The 15,999-nt window shown below is 37.7% G+C and overlaps 1 protein-coding gene across 50 annotated transcripts in view; it reads left to right on the top strand.

The window, feature by feature from the left end:
• Positions 1 to 15,999, top strand: part of casz1 (castor zinc finger 1) — a 333,881-nt gene that overhangs the window by 270,092 nt on the left and 47,790 nt on the right. The gene's annotated exons all lie outside the window — the stretch shown is intronic.

Raw genomic sequence — 15,999 nt, 5'->3', positions numbered from 1 at the left:
GCAGGCCATCGACTCTGATAAAGACGATAAACAAGATGAAAAACAAAAGCCCACAGCAACGGTTTGAATAAAAGAGCTACCTGTTACAGCGCTGCGGTAAGGCCTCCACATGCCCAGTGTTAATATTAGTTTGCTTGAAGAGAGTCCATAAGCTGATCAGTGGGGAGAGGCGCTCGCTTGGCCTCAGGCAGTGCCAGGCCTGGCGTTTGGCTGGCGCTCAGAGGATTGATGTCTGGGAGTCAGTGGGGGCTCCACTGTACCTTTATTACTCATCAGCTGGGTACCAAACTAATTTGATAAAGCGCCACTTAATACACCAAACACACGGGCACGTACTGTGGCCGTGCCTGGCACCACATCAAGTGTGTCAGGCCACCCTGCAGAACGCTGGGACGTCATTTTAACATGGCACATTATCATTTTTTTTATTGGGAAATGACACGATCTGGACTCAAACACACATCATTCACTTTTATGTTGGATATTACTAAATGTGTAGATTTAACAAAGCAGTTCCTGTCATTTTACTGTAATCTAAATTATTAAATAGTGGGATAACCCCTTAGTTTTGAACAGGGTTTTTTGAGCTAAAACATTTTTAAAACAATTAGTTGTCACTACTGTATACATATATTTCAGCAATGTTTTGTTGAGATCTTTTCAGTAGTATAAATTAAAACTAAAACAACTAAAGCAAAAATACAATTACTACATTGACATAATTTATCAATGATTCAAATGACTAAATCTTTTATGGAAATTAGAATTCTGTGTTTTTTTTAAAGGTAAAATTAGTCACATTATATTTTATAGCAAAATATAATTAAAAATTCCCTGAAGTCTCTGTGTTATACTTTACTTTTTATTATGTTTTATATATCATGGTGTCCGCAGGGTCTAAAAAAGTCTTAAAATGTCTTGTTTCAAAAACAAACTTTTTGGCCTTAAAATGTCTTAAAATCATTGAAATATTATCTTGTAGATCTTAAATAATTTTAAACATTAAAAAAAAAATTAAGTTTCAAATTTTCGAGAACCCAATTGGGCCGACATCCATCCAATCACCAACAATCCAGCTCCATAAAACATTTTTTCAATATTTAAGTTTTTTTATTGTAAAGACAATAATATATTTTTTATATTTTTTAATATTTAGATATTTTTTGTTACAATATCTGTTCGACATTTTTACAGAAAATTCTCCAAATTAAATTCCCTAGTACGGAAAGAAAACTAAAAACAAGTACACAATTCCTCACGATAACAACAGAGCAACATTTCAACTACGATGATACATTATTCTCAATCAGTTTGGACCAAAAGCCAACAAATGTATATTTTTGATTATATATTTTTAATTATTTATTTATTTACTTTTAACTATGTTAAAACCTGAGGATTAAAATATTCCTCTTGCCCAACAATTTTCCATCCTGCCTTTAAGAGATGCATCAACTTAGATGTAATTGTAAACTCTCATCCATTGATGTAAGACAAACATGCTAGATCCAGCATCAGAATGAGGCAGAGGAAAAGAAAAATGGAGCGAGAGGAAGAGGTTGCTTTGGTAATTACTGACTGTGTGCCCAGGCAGTGGAGGACAGTGTGTGAGTGTGTGTAGGCCCTGGTGCTCTGATAATGAAGGGTTACTGTTGCAGATCTGACAGCGTTAATCTCCACATCGTCCTCGCCTGGTATTTACCCTGCTGGGGAGAGAGCGGCAAACCCACCTGACAACACAGTTTACCCACAGCCAGACACCTCTCACACATACACACCGGGATCAGTTTCAACACACCTCCTTATCTCAAAGACAAACCACAGCTCAAACCCTCCCCCCAAAAAAACCCCAAAACATGGAAGAGGGAAAACTTTTTCTTCACCTTTTTGTCAGTCTTTCCCTTTCATCTTCTCTTCCTCCCATTTGAAGTTTCTGAAGTACTGTTTAAGCATTACAGAGGTGCAGACAGAGGAATATGAATATGCATCGCACCATATGGTTGCACTTGCTCTGGGATTAGGTGTGTCCAGAAGGTAGAACCACGTTAATGCATTATTCTCCTCTCAAATGATCGGTGGCGTTGTGCCGACATGTGTGCGCAGGCCAATCTGGGTTTTTAACCAAACCGGCCATCCCCATTGAAAATGGCAGGGAGAGAGTGAGCCGTGGCGTTTTATATTTATTTATTTTTTGAAAGAGTTCAAATGCAAAAACCCTGACAGAATCGTGATTAAAAGTGATATTTCTGACACGTTAGGATGCGCACAGGAAGTAACCTTCTCCAAAGCCTTCATTATTAGATGCATGACAGACCTGAATATTTATAAAATAGGCTTTAATAATTGATAACAGCAATCTGCTACGGTAATTCATCAGATTTGCACTTCAACAGAGTATCCGTTTTCGTTTTAAAATAATAATAAGTCGAATGCTAATGCAGGTGAAATGCAAAAGTGCGACCCGTGTGTGGCTGAAGCTCGAAATGCGTTTGTGCCATTTTTAGTGCGTTGGAAAAAACAACGGCGTGTTAATGATATTGCCCTCGCCGCTCGTTTGGAAACTGTTATCAATGTCTGTGATCATTTGTGAAACGCTGCTCGTTTTGTTGTGTACTGAGCTGTTGTGCTGTTTACTTGCGCAGCTTCCGTTTGAGGGCAGAGAGCATCTAAAAAATCAGGAAACCAGCCTGTTTTAGGGTAGAATATACAAGAAGCTGATGTGGTTTTATCAAAAGCATATTCTTTGTTTGAGTCATATGCAATACTTCCTCTTGTGTTCTTTGACCAAAATAGCACACACACACACAGATATATACACACACATACACACGCTCACCTTTTGTAAAGCTTTTTTCTGCTTGTGATGATTTGAAAAAAAAAAAAGCAGCCACAGCTCTTTTTCTCGGAAACAGTTTTATCAGTTTGTTTTGGTACACAAGTATAAAATGTTGTCATTTTGAACTTGAAGTTTGCATGTTCTTGTAAAAAAATAGTAAAAAGAATGACTTGTATTTGCAGGTGTAACATCTCCATGAATTAAATATATACTACTGGCAGAAGTTTGCGTGTTAAACATATCAAGCACACATGGTGGTCCCATAAATTCTGGTGGCAGTCACCTCTGCATGTCACTTTTAGTGTCCACAGCAAATTAAATGTAGGCATATATATATATATATATATATATATATATATATATATATATATATATATATATATATATATATATATATATATATATATATATATATATATATATATATATATATATATATTGGCAGCCATATCGATATCAGCCGATACATGCTGTTTTTAATGTTACCATTATCAGTCTGATAAGAAAGCCAGATTTTTTTTTTATTGTTTTACTGATTTTGGTGACTTGGTTTCTTCATAGGTGCGTGATCTCTTTTTTTTTTCAGGCAGTAGATTTTATTTATATAAAAAGCATAGGCTATAGAAAAGAAATTGATTAATAAAGTTTAAAGATCAGATTTTTTTTTCTAAAAAAAAAATGTGTTTACCTTTAGTTTTTTGCAATCATGCTGAAAATTTTGAAATAGTTAGATTTATTAGCTAATATATCGGCTATCAGCCTCCAAATCTAATGAGTTATCGGTTATCTGTATCAGTAAAAATCCATATCGGTGCATCTCTAATATAAAGAGTGTATATATTTAATCTGTATACATTTAATTTACACCGTACTACATTTAAGAGAGTGTCTTTTATGAATATTCTAAAAATGCAGTTTTTTTTTATCATACATACTGTGGAAATGTTCTTGCTCTGTTAAACATCATTTGGGAAATAAAAAAATGAAAATAAAAAAAATGAAGGGGGGCTAATAATTCTGACTTCAACTGTATACGTAACACAGCTTTGTTCATATTGTTTGTAGCTTCACCGCATATGAGTAAGACGATTCAGTTTTGTCAACTGACCACTTCACTGTAACAAAGCCTAGATTAAAAGAGATCAGGTTGGTATAGTTGCAGCAGGGAACTTACAGAACTAAAGTATACTGAACCTGAGAAGTTCAGGGGACACCTGTAAATTGTCCTCTGTGAATAAAATGTAAAAAAAAAAAAAAAAAAAGTCAGAGTCTGTGAAGCAGAGCAAATGCTTTAATGGTGGCCAGGGATCGAAGCTGTCAGCGAGGCTTCCTGTCTGGAAATGTAGTTTTTTGTCGAAGGGTCACCTCCTTTTCTCGTTTCTGAAAGAGATGTGCCCCAGGATCTATGGCATGCGATAAAATGCAAGCTAAATTTCAGAAAATTGCTTCAGAAACAGAACTTCAGCATCTGAAAAATGAAAGTTAAAGAGTAGCTTGGAAATCAATCACTCCTACTATACAAGCTGGAATTTTTTTGGAGAGAAAGTTTTAAAGGATGAGGTCATGCAATCTGCAAGCTAGTGCACTCATACAAGTTATAGTTCTTCTCTAAAAACAGTAAGTAAATAAATATATATTGTTATATAATAATTTTGTTTATTTATATATTTATTTAGTTAGTTAGTTAGTTAGTTAGTTAGTTACTTCTGCAAGTTAGCTAGTTGACTAGAAAATATTTCTCATTTTCATTTAGCTTGAATAAAAAAAGTTGACGCAAAAAGCAATAAAAAAAACAAAAAGGTTGAAATTCCACTAATGGTATATTAATACTTAACATTTAATCCAAAAATGAAAATTTACTCACAATATACTTATCCTCAAGGAATTCATAATCTTTCTGAGTTTCTTCTGATATTTTGAAGAAAGCTGGAAATCTGCAACCATTGACATTGTTAGATCCTACTATAGTCAATGGTTACAGGTTTTCAGCCTTTTACAAACAGTTTTATGTTGTGTTCAACAGGAGAAAGAAGACAAACTCTTCTTTCAAAAGATATCAAACAAGTAAAGGGTGACAAGAAAGAAAGAAAGAAAGAAAGAAAGAACGAAAGAGAAAGAAAGTAAGAAAGAAAGAAAGAAAGAAAGAAAGAAAGAAAGAAAGAAAGAAAGAAAGACTTATAACACTTAAACGAAAATGATATTAAGCGACGTCTTAACATTTCTCACTCTGGCTCTTACCCAGAGGCTTTACTGGTCCACTTGTTAATTCATTCATTTACAGCAAAGTGTCTTAAAGCCTGTCAGAATTTCTTACCAGTCCTGTTAAAGAAGTGCCACAACTCATTTCTCTCTAATGAAAATCATCTGCTGGTGAGAGAGGGCATGTCCAAACATCTAAACAGGTTGCTTTTTAGGTTTCACACTGAGGTTATGTGAAAGCCCCTCTTGATTGACGTTATCTGGCCTGACAGCGCTTCATATCAAGGTTAACCTGACGTCGGAAGGCCTGAGAGGGAAAGAGTCAGAGGAAAACAGCAGAAAAAGTCCGACGTGGTCTCTCTGCCACTCTTTGACGCGGCAGGTGGAGGTTTCTGCACTCTTAATTGATAACTAATCGAGCGGCGTGTGCTGTGTTTCCCCTGGAGGACGGCCCTAATGGTGGCTTGGCTTACTCAGCAGCGCAGCTCCGGAACCACTAAATTAAATATATCCCCTCAGATAATGACTCTGAGTGACAGACTCCGGTCTGGGCGGCTCCGGCGGCCACCAACCTCTCGTTGTGCCCTTGCACCGGAGGAACTAGAGTAGTCCACCCCCCCGCCTTTAGCACCCGCTCCCCAATGCCCCACGCTAACCACAGCTCCTCGTGACAAAAATACATCTCAAGCAGTTAATCTGTGCAGATATCAGCTCAAGTGCCCTTCAGTGGCACGGGGAGCCTCGTCTCGTAAGCTGGCTTCCTGTCACATTCCTGCTCGGGCACATGGGCGGACCCTCAAACATGGCAGCGTGGGTCAATTAACTCTGTGTGCCAGGGCTGGATTAATCAAACTGGCTTCTGAGACCGGCATGTAGTTATTTATTTGTTTATTTATTTATTTATTTATTAATTGAAGGGTTAGTTCACCCTAAAATGAACATTTTCTTATTATTTTGAGAATATATCAGTATTACCATTCGAAAGCTTTTGGTCAATATATATTTAAAAAAAAATGATGCTTTCGATTAATTGAGGATGCATTCTGGTAATCAAGTTAAAGTAATGATTAATTATATATAGTATATATGTTTTATATTCAATATATCTGCTTTTTTATTATTTCAAAAATCCTAAAAGAAACTGATGAGTGGCCGAGTTTAACTTTGGCAATTATTTTTAGGGATGTAATGATTCATCTGACTCACGATTTGATAAGATTCATGATGCTAATCTCACGATTTATGAGTTTGTCACAATTTTTTAACAAAATTATTTGAAGCAAATTTAAGGTGAAGAGCCCCTTCATTTTTTTCCTAAATGCTGCACATTGTTTTGCAAAATTATATATTTTCTTCCATAATCAAATTGCTATTTTAAAAACAAATTCCAAAAAATAGTAATAATAACAATAATACAAACTAAATGTGAATAATTCATATTACTTGTATAATTAATTAGTATAAGTGTCAGTGTGATACACTTAAGAAGAGGTAATCTTGAACATTTTTAAATATAATAAGCAAATAAAAAGCAAATTATTAAAATATGCATAAACTAATTTCAAAATAAGAAGGTAAAAATAATTGAATACCTGTTTCTGTAACAGAACAACTTTCTCTTTCAGTCTGAAAAACATCTTCACACTTTCGCTATGAAAACACTGATGCATCGTGTGATCTCCTCAGAGCAAGCAGAGCTGCAAATCATCCAGTCGGCGTGGTTTGGCATATCAATAGTTTTTTTGCTTATAGACATCTGTGACAGTAGTTTTTTTTTTTTACTGTGCTGATGGTTTATGTGCGGCATGTTTGTTCTTCTCTTAGTGTAAGTAAATGTCTTTTTGCAGTATTTGCACAGTTTGTCTGGCGCACTTCACCGCTGTCATTTTACTCTGCTGCTCCACCTCCTGCTCGCCGCTCATGCGCAGGTAAAGCAATCTTGCGCCTGTTAACAGTGCCCCCTCTGTTCAAAACATGTATCGTGATTCGCTCAGGATTTCAATCAGTTTGAATCGTCACATATTTTGAATAAAATTTCAACCGGCTCACGGTGAATCGTTACATCCCTTATTATTTTCTTTTTAATAGAAAAAAACGTAATAAAATCAGTTTATTTTTTTAACAGCACATTGCTACTGTTTTTGCAATAGTTTTGATCAAATAAATGTATTCATGATGCAGTTAAAAAAATTTAATTTAAAAAAACACGCCTCAATCTTTTTAACAGGATTTATTGTCTATTTTAAGAGAAAAATCTAGTAATTAACATTTGCTTGAATATATTTGAACAGAAATTGTCCATGGTTCCTGATTTGCAAGCATATCTCCATTTAATTGCCTTGATCCTACCAAAATTTTTACTTAAAGTTTATTGGTGTTTTTAGTTTACAAACTTATTTCTTAAAGGATTGTTAATGTAGTCTAATGACTTTAAAAGTAAAGAGATTTAAGTCATACTGGATTAGAGCAACACAGAACCCTCCTCTTTGCAGGCAGGCCTATTCTTCCCAAAACTCTGTACCAGCTGTGAAACCAACTTCCTATATAATTTTAGCAAGTGTGATGCGGGCACGTGCAGAGCAGATCACCTCCGAGTTTACTTTTCCCTATCCCAGCCTTTCTGTCCTCAGGGGACGACTCAAATGCTTTGTCTTATAATTAGGCTTCAGGGATGTATTTGTTCTCAGAACTGAAGGGTTGCTGCCTAACTGCGCCGCTTAAACAAAATATTTCCTTTTCCGTCTGTGCGTCAAAATATGTATCTGCCATTTTCTGTCCATTGTCCTCTGCGGCAAGTATGTGCGTGCCTTTTTTTCCTCACGGCTTGTTTGTTTTTGTTACCTGCAACGGGATGTAACTGAATTATTGTATGTGGCAGAAGGTTCCAGTCTGACAGAGAGAGAAAAAAAGAGAAAGGGAGAAGTCAAAGTAGGTCCTTCAAGGTCAGACCAAAGACAGCATGCAACATGCAAGGTCACATTCCAGACTAAAAGCAATAAGTGCTTTATTGATGGGAAAAAACACACACTGCAAGCAAGCAGATGTGCAACGGACTGATTAATAATACAACAGATTTGAGTGAGAGAGAGAGTGTGTATGTGTGCATGCCCTTTGCATTCATATTTTGCTTCACAACAACGACAAAAAAAACTTTAAAGTCAGAAAAAAAAGAAAAAAAAAAAACAGAAACACTCATGAGCATAATTGTTTTGTCCGGATGTGTATCTCTCTCTAAAAAATTGATCCCTGCATGGGAATCTGAAAAATCCATTAGAGTCCATCAGACAAAAAAAGGACAGAATGATAGAGTGCGTACGAGTATGAGCAGTTTATAAAACCCCATCATAGTTTGGCCATTAATGCACATGTCAGCCGATGTTTTATTTTTGGCACAACTCCTTAATGCAACAACTTGCTTCTAGACATCAGCGCTGGTGTCATATTACAACACTGGGAACAAAAGCAAACGTTTTAAAATAACTATCATAAAGATGTGGAATGCACAGTTTCTTATAACCTCGTGCACTTCTGGGAATGTTTTTATTTTGCTTACCATTAAAAGCTTTCGGTCAATATACAGTTGAAGTTAGAAATATTTTTTCCCAATTTCTGTTTGGCAGAGAGAAGATTTTTTCCAACACATTTATAAACAATTGTTTTAATAGCTCATTTATAATAACTGCTTTGTTTGATCTTTGTTGTGCTATTTAAAAAAGAAAAATAATTCAAAGGGCCACTAATAATTCTGATTTCAACTGTATATTTTAAAAAAAATAATAATGCTTTTCATTTATTGAGGATGCATTCTGTTGATCAAGTTACAGTAATTGTTAATATATATGTATATTTAAGTATATGTATCTATATATGTAGCTTTAGCATAATAGTAACTAGTTATTGCTGTTTTTAATTTTAAAAAAAGGACATTAAGTTTATTTTTAAAACAATTCCCAATATTATAAAGTGAAGAACATTGTTACTGATTTTGGAATATGTTTGATCAAATACATGTATCCATGATGCAGTTAAAATTTTCATTTTAAAACCACACCTCAATCTTTTCAACAGGACTTTTTATCCATTTAAAAAAATCTATTAATTAACATTTGCTTGACTATATTTGAACAGAAATTGTCCATTATTGCACATATCAGCCGATTATTTTTGGCACAACTCCATAACGCAACAACTTGCTTTTAGACATCAGTGCTGGTGTCAGATTACAACACTGGGAACAAAGGTAAAAGTTTTAAAATAACTATCATAGAGATGTGGAATGCACAGTTTCTTATAACCTCGTGCACTTCTGGGAATGTTTTTATTTGTTTAGTCATATTTGCCCTCATTTACACTGCAAACCTGGTAAACCTGCCCTGGGTGCTGTTCCTCCCTTCTCATACTGTAATACCCAACAAACCTGTTTAAAACCTCGAATAGCTTCTCCAGTCTAATTCTACTGTTTTTCTCTGTGATTCACCCCAGCCTCCCTTTCCATCTTTTTCCTGCTTTAAGCAGCAGTTGGGAATGGCATTGTTTTTAATCATCAGAACCCAGAAATTATTATTATCGCCTCTGACGCGGCAATTAAAACTTCAGGTCAGAGGCACAACGAGCGGTGATCAGCAGCGAAGCTGAGAAGTTTTAATTAGACGATCAGAACCATTAATGCACAAAAAAAGGTGTGCGCTGGGAAATTAACGTGAACGTCTTAATCAGGGTTACCGACTCCGAAGAGGAGTCAAGTGAACAGAGAGCAAAAAACAAATCATTTCCGCACCACTGGGACAAAACTCAATTAAATATGCATGCAGAAAATGGAAATTCGGAGCATCAGCACAGACCGTTGGAAAAAATACGGCAAATTCCGTAGACGGGGTCGCAGACCTGCTTATTGTTATTCTTGTGTAATAAAATCGAAAGAGAGGCCAGATGCTGGGGAACGAGGGGTGTGTGGAGAACAGGTCCGATGCTGACTTTTCCGCTCCCCTTCCCTCGGAGCGATGAGGGAAACAAACTCCTTCCTGCAAGCTGTAAATTAGCAAAATAAAAACAGAGGGGATTATTTCAGCATGTGTGTGTCTGTCCGAGCTTTAGTAGGTGAGGAAATGCCTGCCTCTATGATGGCCCTTCTTGTCGCAGTGGCTGCACTTAATGAGAAACTGCATTGCAAATATGCAAATTAAAAGGTCAGTTCACCCCAAAATGAAAATTCTGTCATCGTTTGCTCACACCCATGTCCTTGCGAAGCCATAAAACTTTCAGAACACAAATCAGGATAGTTTTTGCCAAATTCTGTCCATCCACATACATAACAAGATATAAATCAGAGGCTTAATCTAAGTCTTTTCCAGAGACATGCCTTCATTATGTGATGAACTGATTTAATTTAGACTTATTTTAGCATGTAAACAGTGTTTACGGCATTCAGATTTGAGGTTTGTCCTCACATGTCACCTTGGTATGATAATAACAATCATTTGTGTTCCGAAGAAGAATCTGAAACAATAGAACATCACAAGGGTGAAGAAATTATGACAGGATCTCATGCGTCTTCTTTTTATTATTTTGACATTTTCAGAGTCTCCCAACAGCCAAAGGTCCAAGTCCCCCCCCCTTCCCCTACATGAAACAAAATAAAAGAGTTCATTCAGACACAATCCAGGTCAGTTAATCTGTCAAAAGGATTACAATATCAAAATAAAGCTTTTAAAAGTCAGGCCAGAAAGAAACTGCTCTGACAGGAGGATCTTTAAATAATGAGAAATAATCCAGCGCTGTCCAGGCCTGTTGCGTTTAATGAATGCTCCGTATTACCGGGGTTTTGTCCTTGCATTAGTCAACGTATTTTGAAAGTCTGCGTGAAATCAGACAGGGCAGATCAGAGTGTTAGATCACCGTTAAGTCGAGGGATTCGGGTTTAGCAGAGTAAACAGAGTTTGTTTCTAGAACAATCGCGAGCAGTGGCTGCCAGGTGAGAAAGAGTATGTCATATCCCAGATTTAGCGTGCATACTCTTCCTGTCAGAACGAGAGAGAGAGAGAGAGAGAGAGAGAGAGAGAAAGAGGGAAGAACAGGACACGCCAATCTAGGCAGTCATTAACAGCCACTTCCTCACTCTGGTGGGCTGATTGCAGTCAGCACACGTTCATACAAATAATGCACTTCCAACGGCATTATTAGGATTTGAAACACCACTTGATTGGGCATGATATCATTCCGGCACATAAACAGAAGCTCCGCATTAAACGAGACACGCAGGGCCTGGAGAGCCACGTTCAAGGCATCTTTTCTGTCATCCCCGGCGTCCTCCGCCTCACGCTTCTGAAAAGAAACAGGGCTTGTGAGGTCTTTGATGTGCGGGGAGATAAAAAAGAAGAAGCTCTCTCACTCTTATTGTCGAATCTGTTTAGAATAGTTTCTTGACTTTTTCGCAAAGCTTTTCTCCTTATAGAGTAAAAGCATTACGGCGACTCCAGCTCTGCGCTGTTTCCAGTAAAAATATTGTCAGCATTACAATAAACAGGACCTCTTAAAGAAAACAACGTGTTCTCTGATCATCCGCACCGTTCCTTTGTTATTCAGCACTGACAGACGTCTTTGAGGGCCTGAAATAATAGCGTTTCGCTGAAGCGAATGCGTTCGGACGCATCAAATCATTGAGGTTTGCTGTTTGTTGCACCTATTTTTCTTAGCATGAGTGCCGGTCCCCAGAGTGGTGGGAGGGATCCCAGAGGAGGCTGTTCTTTTATCTGTGTCCCTACTGATTTTTATCGCTCTGCATGCTATCATGAACACAAACGACTCGGAGTAAACAGCGGTGTTACCATAGCGATCCCCATTGTTGGCCAGAGCCGAGGCATATCTATTGCCGGGCATTTATTTAATGCAGCAGCTACTAACTGATTTAGCATGATCTTTTCTTCTTCTTTTTTTCCCTTTTTGTGCACAGGAGCTCCTCATTAGTGCCCTGATCCTCTTTCATTTAAAACCTCAGATCTCATCTCTTAAAAAAAAAAAAGATTTCTTTCAAGTGCATTGCCTTAATTTGGTATAGAAAAAGTTGCTAATGTTGTAAAGTACAATGTTTTGTTATACAGTATGTAACAATAAAATGTTTTTAAAAATGTCTTTAATTATTATGATTTTTTTTAAACCTTTGACTTTTGTAATATAAATAATATATCAAATGTCTTCAAAAATAAAAATGTTCTAATTTATTTTTACGTCCTTAAAGATTTGAATCCTTGCATTATTCAAATCATATACACTCACAGGCCACTTTATTAGGTACACCTTACTAGTACGGGGTTGGACCCCCTTTTGCCTTCAAAACTACCTTAATCCTTTGTGACTGGAAATATTACTCAGAGATTTTGGTCTATAATGACATGATAGCATCACGCAGTTGCTGCAGATTTGTCGGCTGCACATCTACTGTATGATGCGAATCTCCCGTTTCACCACATCCTAAAGGTGCTTTATTGGATTGTTATCTGGTGACTGTGGAGGCCATTTGAGTACTGTAAACTCATTGTCATGTTCAAGAAATCAGTGGTCATAGGGGGACAAACATGGTCAGCAACAGTACTCAGGTAGGCTGTGGCATTGGCAGGATGCTCAATTGGTACTAATGGGCCCAAATTGTGGCAAGAAAATATCCTCCACATCATCACACCAGCACCAGCAGCCTGAATCATTGATACAAGGCAGGATGGATACATGCTTTCATGTTGTTGACGCCAAATTCTAACCATACCATCCGAATGTCACAGCAGAAATCGAGACTCATCAGACATTTTTCCAATTTTCTATTGTCCAATTTTGGTGAGCCTGTGCGAATTGTAGCCTCAGTTTCCTGTTCTTAGCTGACATGAGTGCCCCCCAGTGTGGTCTTCTGCTGCTGTAGCCCATCCGCCTCAAGGTTTGACGTGTTGTCCATTCAGAAATGCTGTTCTGCATACCTAGGTTGAAACGAATAGTTATTTGAGTTACTGTTACCTTTCTATTAGCTCAAACCAGTCCATTCTCCTCTGACCTCTGGCATCAACAAGGTATTTGCACCCACGGAACTGCCGCATTCTGTGCATGAAAATCCCAGTAGATCATCAGCTTCTGAAATACTTGCACTAGCCTATCTGGCTCCAACAAGTATGTCAAGTTCAAAGTCACTTAAATCACCTTTCTTCCCCATTCTGATGCTCGGTTTGAACTGCAGCAGATCGTCTTGACCAAGTGTACATGCCTAAATGCTTTGAATTGCTGCCATGTGATTGGCTGATTAAAAATTTGCGTTAACGAGCAGTTGGACAGGTGTACCTAATAAACTGGCCAGTGAGTGTATTTTGTGTCAGTTCCTTAAAAATCTACCAGCCACAAGCGGTTGTGTTTCCTCACCAAAGCAATTTTTTACTTGCATATGCTGCTTGGTTGAGTGTTAATTTTGGACACTGGGAAAAACGCACATAAATTGTGGGTAATGGAACGAGATCGCTTCTCAGGGGTCATTTCCTACAAGGAAAAGGAGATTGCAATGCAAAGGAAATCACTAGTTAAAGCGTGAAATACTGAGCAGGGTAAACAGTAAATGACCTATACTGTTACGCCCAAATGACCTCAATCTTCCTTTGGAGGTGTTCTGAAAAAATACTTCAGAATTTATGTTTCCACTTCCTAATAGTTTTTGCAGCTGATATTTTTTTTCTTCCTTTTTTTTTTGTGGGGGGGGGGGGGGGGGGGGGGGGGGGGGGGGGAGGGGGGTTGAAATTGCCGTCCTCAACTAGGTGACCTCTTCAACCCAGGCCTTGCAATTGTCTGAGGTAAAACTTTGCACATCTGAGTTGTACAGATGCATGCGGTGTAGCATGGAGTGTGCATAATTCCTCAGCTCATTGTTTCAGAGAGGAAGTGTTGAGTGTAAATACAGTAACTGAGAAAGCATGTGCCGGGGCCACAGGGTGCAAGGCACATCTACAATACAACAGGTTGACCTTGAGTCCGCGCATATGTTCATTATCCTTTTATAGATTTCAATCCGACACACTTTCTCATCAAAAAACAATATGAGATTTTCTTACTCAAGCAGCTGAAATGGCTTTTGTATTGACAGCTTCATGGGATGGTTAGAAATAGCTCATCTCAACGCAGCGTCTAACTACCAGCTAAAGCATTCCACAGACCGTTATACGTCCCGCAGGTTTCCCATTCTTTATTTACTGCATGATAAACATCTAACATTACGAGCGGGCTCGATTTTAAGCCTGGAAAACCTATTAAAAGTGAACTTTGCTAAATCTTTGCATCAGATTTGTGGCGAAAGGGTGACTTCGCAGTGAGAGAATTCTGCCCTTAAAAAGGCATCTCTGGAAATGGACAGACCCAGAACAGCTGCAGGGGGGAGGTTGACACAGAGATGCATATTATAGATAGCACATTGGGGTGAAATAGCAAATGACCAGTCCCATGAAGAACTTTCAAAAGCAGATTTCACCGAATGGCTAGAATTGCAGTCTACGTGTTGGAATTCAGTTTGCCTTAAAATGCTGTGTTCCTATGAAATTAAATGGATAGTTCACCCAAAAATACTCTCAACTGAGTCTTTATCGGTTTCAGAAAGCTGAAACCCAACTATGAAAGTCAATGGTTACAGGTTTCCAGCTTTAATCGAAAAATCTATTGTGTTTAACAGAAGATAAAACCAAAAAGTTTGAACTTTTATGTATATGAAGTATATGGTAACTAAATATTTGTATTTTTTTGTGAACTCTCCATCTAAGGTGCGTTTTTAGCAATCTGATCTAGGTGATTTGAAGTGTTTCTATTATCTTTTTTTGTAAGTCGCTTTAGATTTAGTGTCTGCTAAATGAATCAATGTAAATATAAATGTAATGTAATTGTAGGGTAAATCTAAATGTCAAAAGCATTTACGGTCTGTCCATTACGGACACCTCTAATGGTTTTCAGTAACACATTTGCCCACGTTGCTTTCATAGTGTAGGTGGTCTTGTGGTTGAAGGTGTGTAACGTTAGCTAAAACGGACTTAAACTTTGCCTCTTTAAAACACTCAAAGTTTTGATTTAATGGCAAAAAAATGTACAATACACAATCTTCCCATGCATATACCCACCCATTGACCATCACCTCAGAAAGTGGATGAAAGTGAGAGGCAGCAGGTGTAAATGCAAATGGTAATGTGAGCCGATTGACCAAAACCACATCTTAATATACGTCTAAACATGGCCTACATTTTGTAAAGATGCATAGCAAGTGTGCATGTCCTACTGGTTTCTGACTCTCAAACTACTGTTTTGATCTCTGAAATGTCTACTGAAATGAGAAATGTGGTCCAAGACTGTTACTGTGGTGGTCTTCAGCACTGAAAGAGCAAGTTTAAAGGAGCTTCTGGTGAATTTAAGTGAAAGATGTTGAGAGTGAAGCAGGGTGAGGTGATGCGAGGTGAGAGCTGTGTTTATCTCTTTTACGCTTGCTCTCTCTCTCTTTCTTTCTACTCCCAGATGCAGTTTCTGTGCTTTCTTTTAGTCTTTAACGCTCACCCACAACGTTTACAGAATTTATGCTCACATTGGCAGGACGCTAGGCCTCTTTAGCTAAAGAGGGAGTCTTTAGAGTCAGGTTGTTTCTGCTCTGCTGTCATGTACAGGATTAAATCTCACTGTAGCGGAGGCTTGACTCACTCTTGGGGGTCTGATTGAGATCTAGTTTTTCTTCTTGGTTTGTAGGTAGAGCTATTTTTCTTGTTCCCTTTCTCACCTTCTCTCATAGGTGTGAATGACTGAATCTGCAGCGTGCACAAGCCAAGCTTTCTTTTAACTTTCTATTGTGATAGTAGAGGAGTGCCAATGTGTATCCAAGAGCAACAGCAAACAAAAACTTATTAAAAATGCACTCAGTTAAACAGGTTTGCGGTTTTTAGAGAGAGAGAGAGAGGCTTTGGGGTTAGCTTGGA

This window comes from Danio rerio, chromosome 23 (genome assembly GCF_052040795.2).
Source record: "Danio rerio strain M-AB ecotype USA chromosome 23, GRCz13ab, whole genome shotgun sequence".
NCBI classification, from domain to species: Eukaryota; Metazoa; Chordata; class Actinopteri; order Cypriniformes; family Danionidae; genus Danio; species Danio rerio.
Note: the sequence above shows the minus strand (reverse complement) of the source record. Positions and strands in the feature narration are given on the sequence as shown.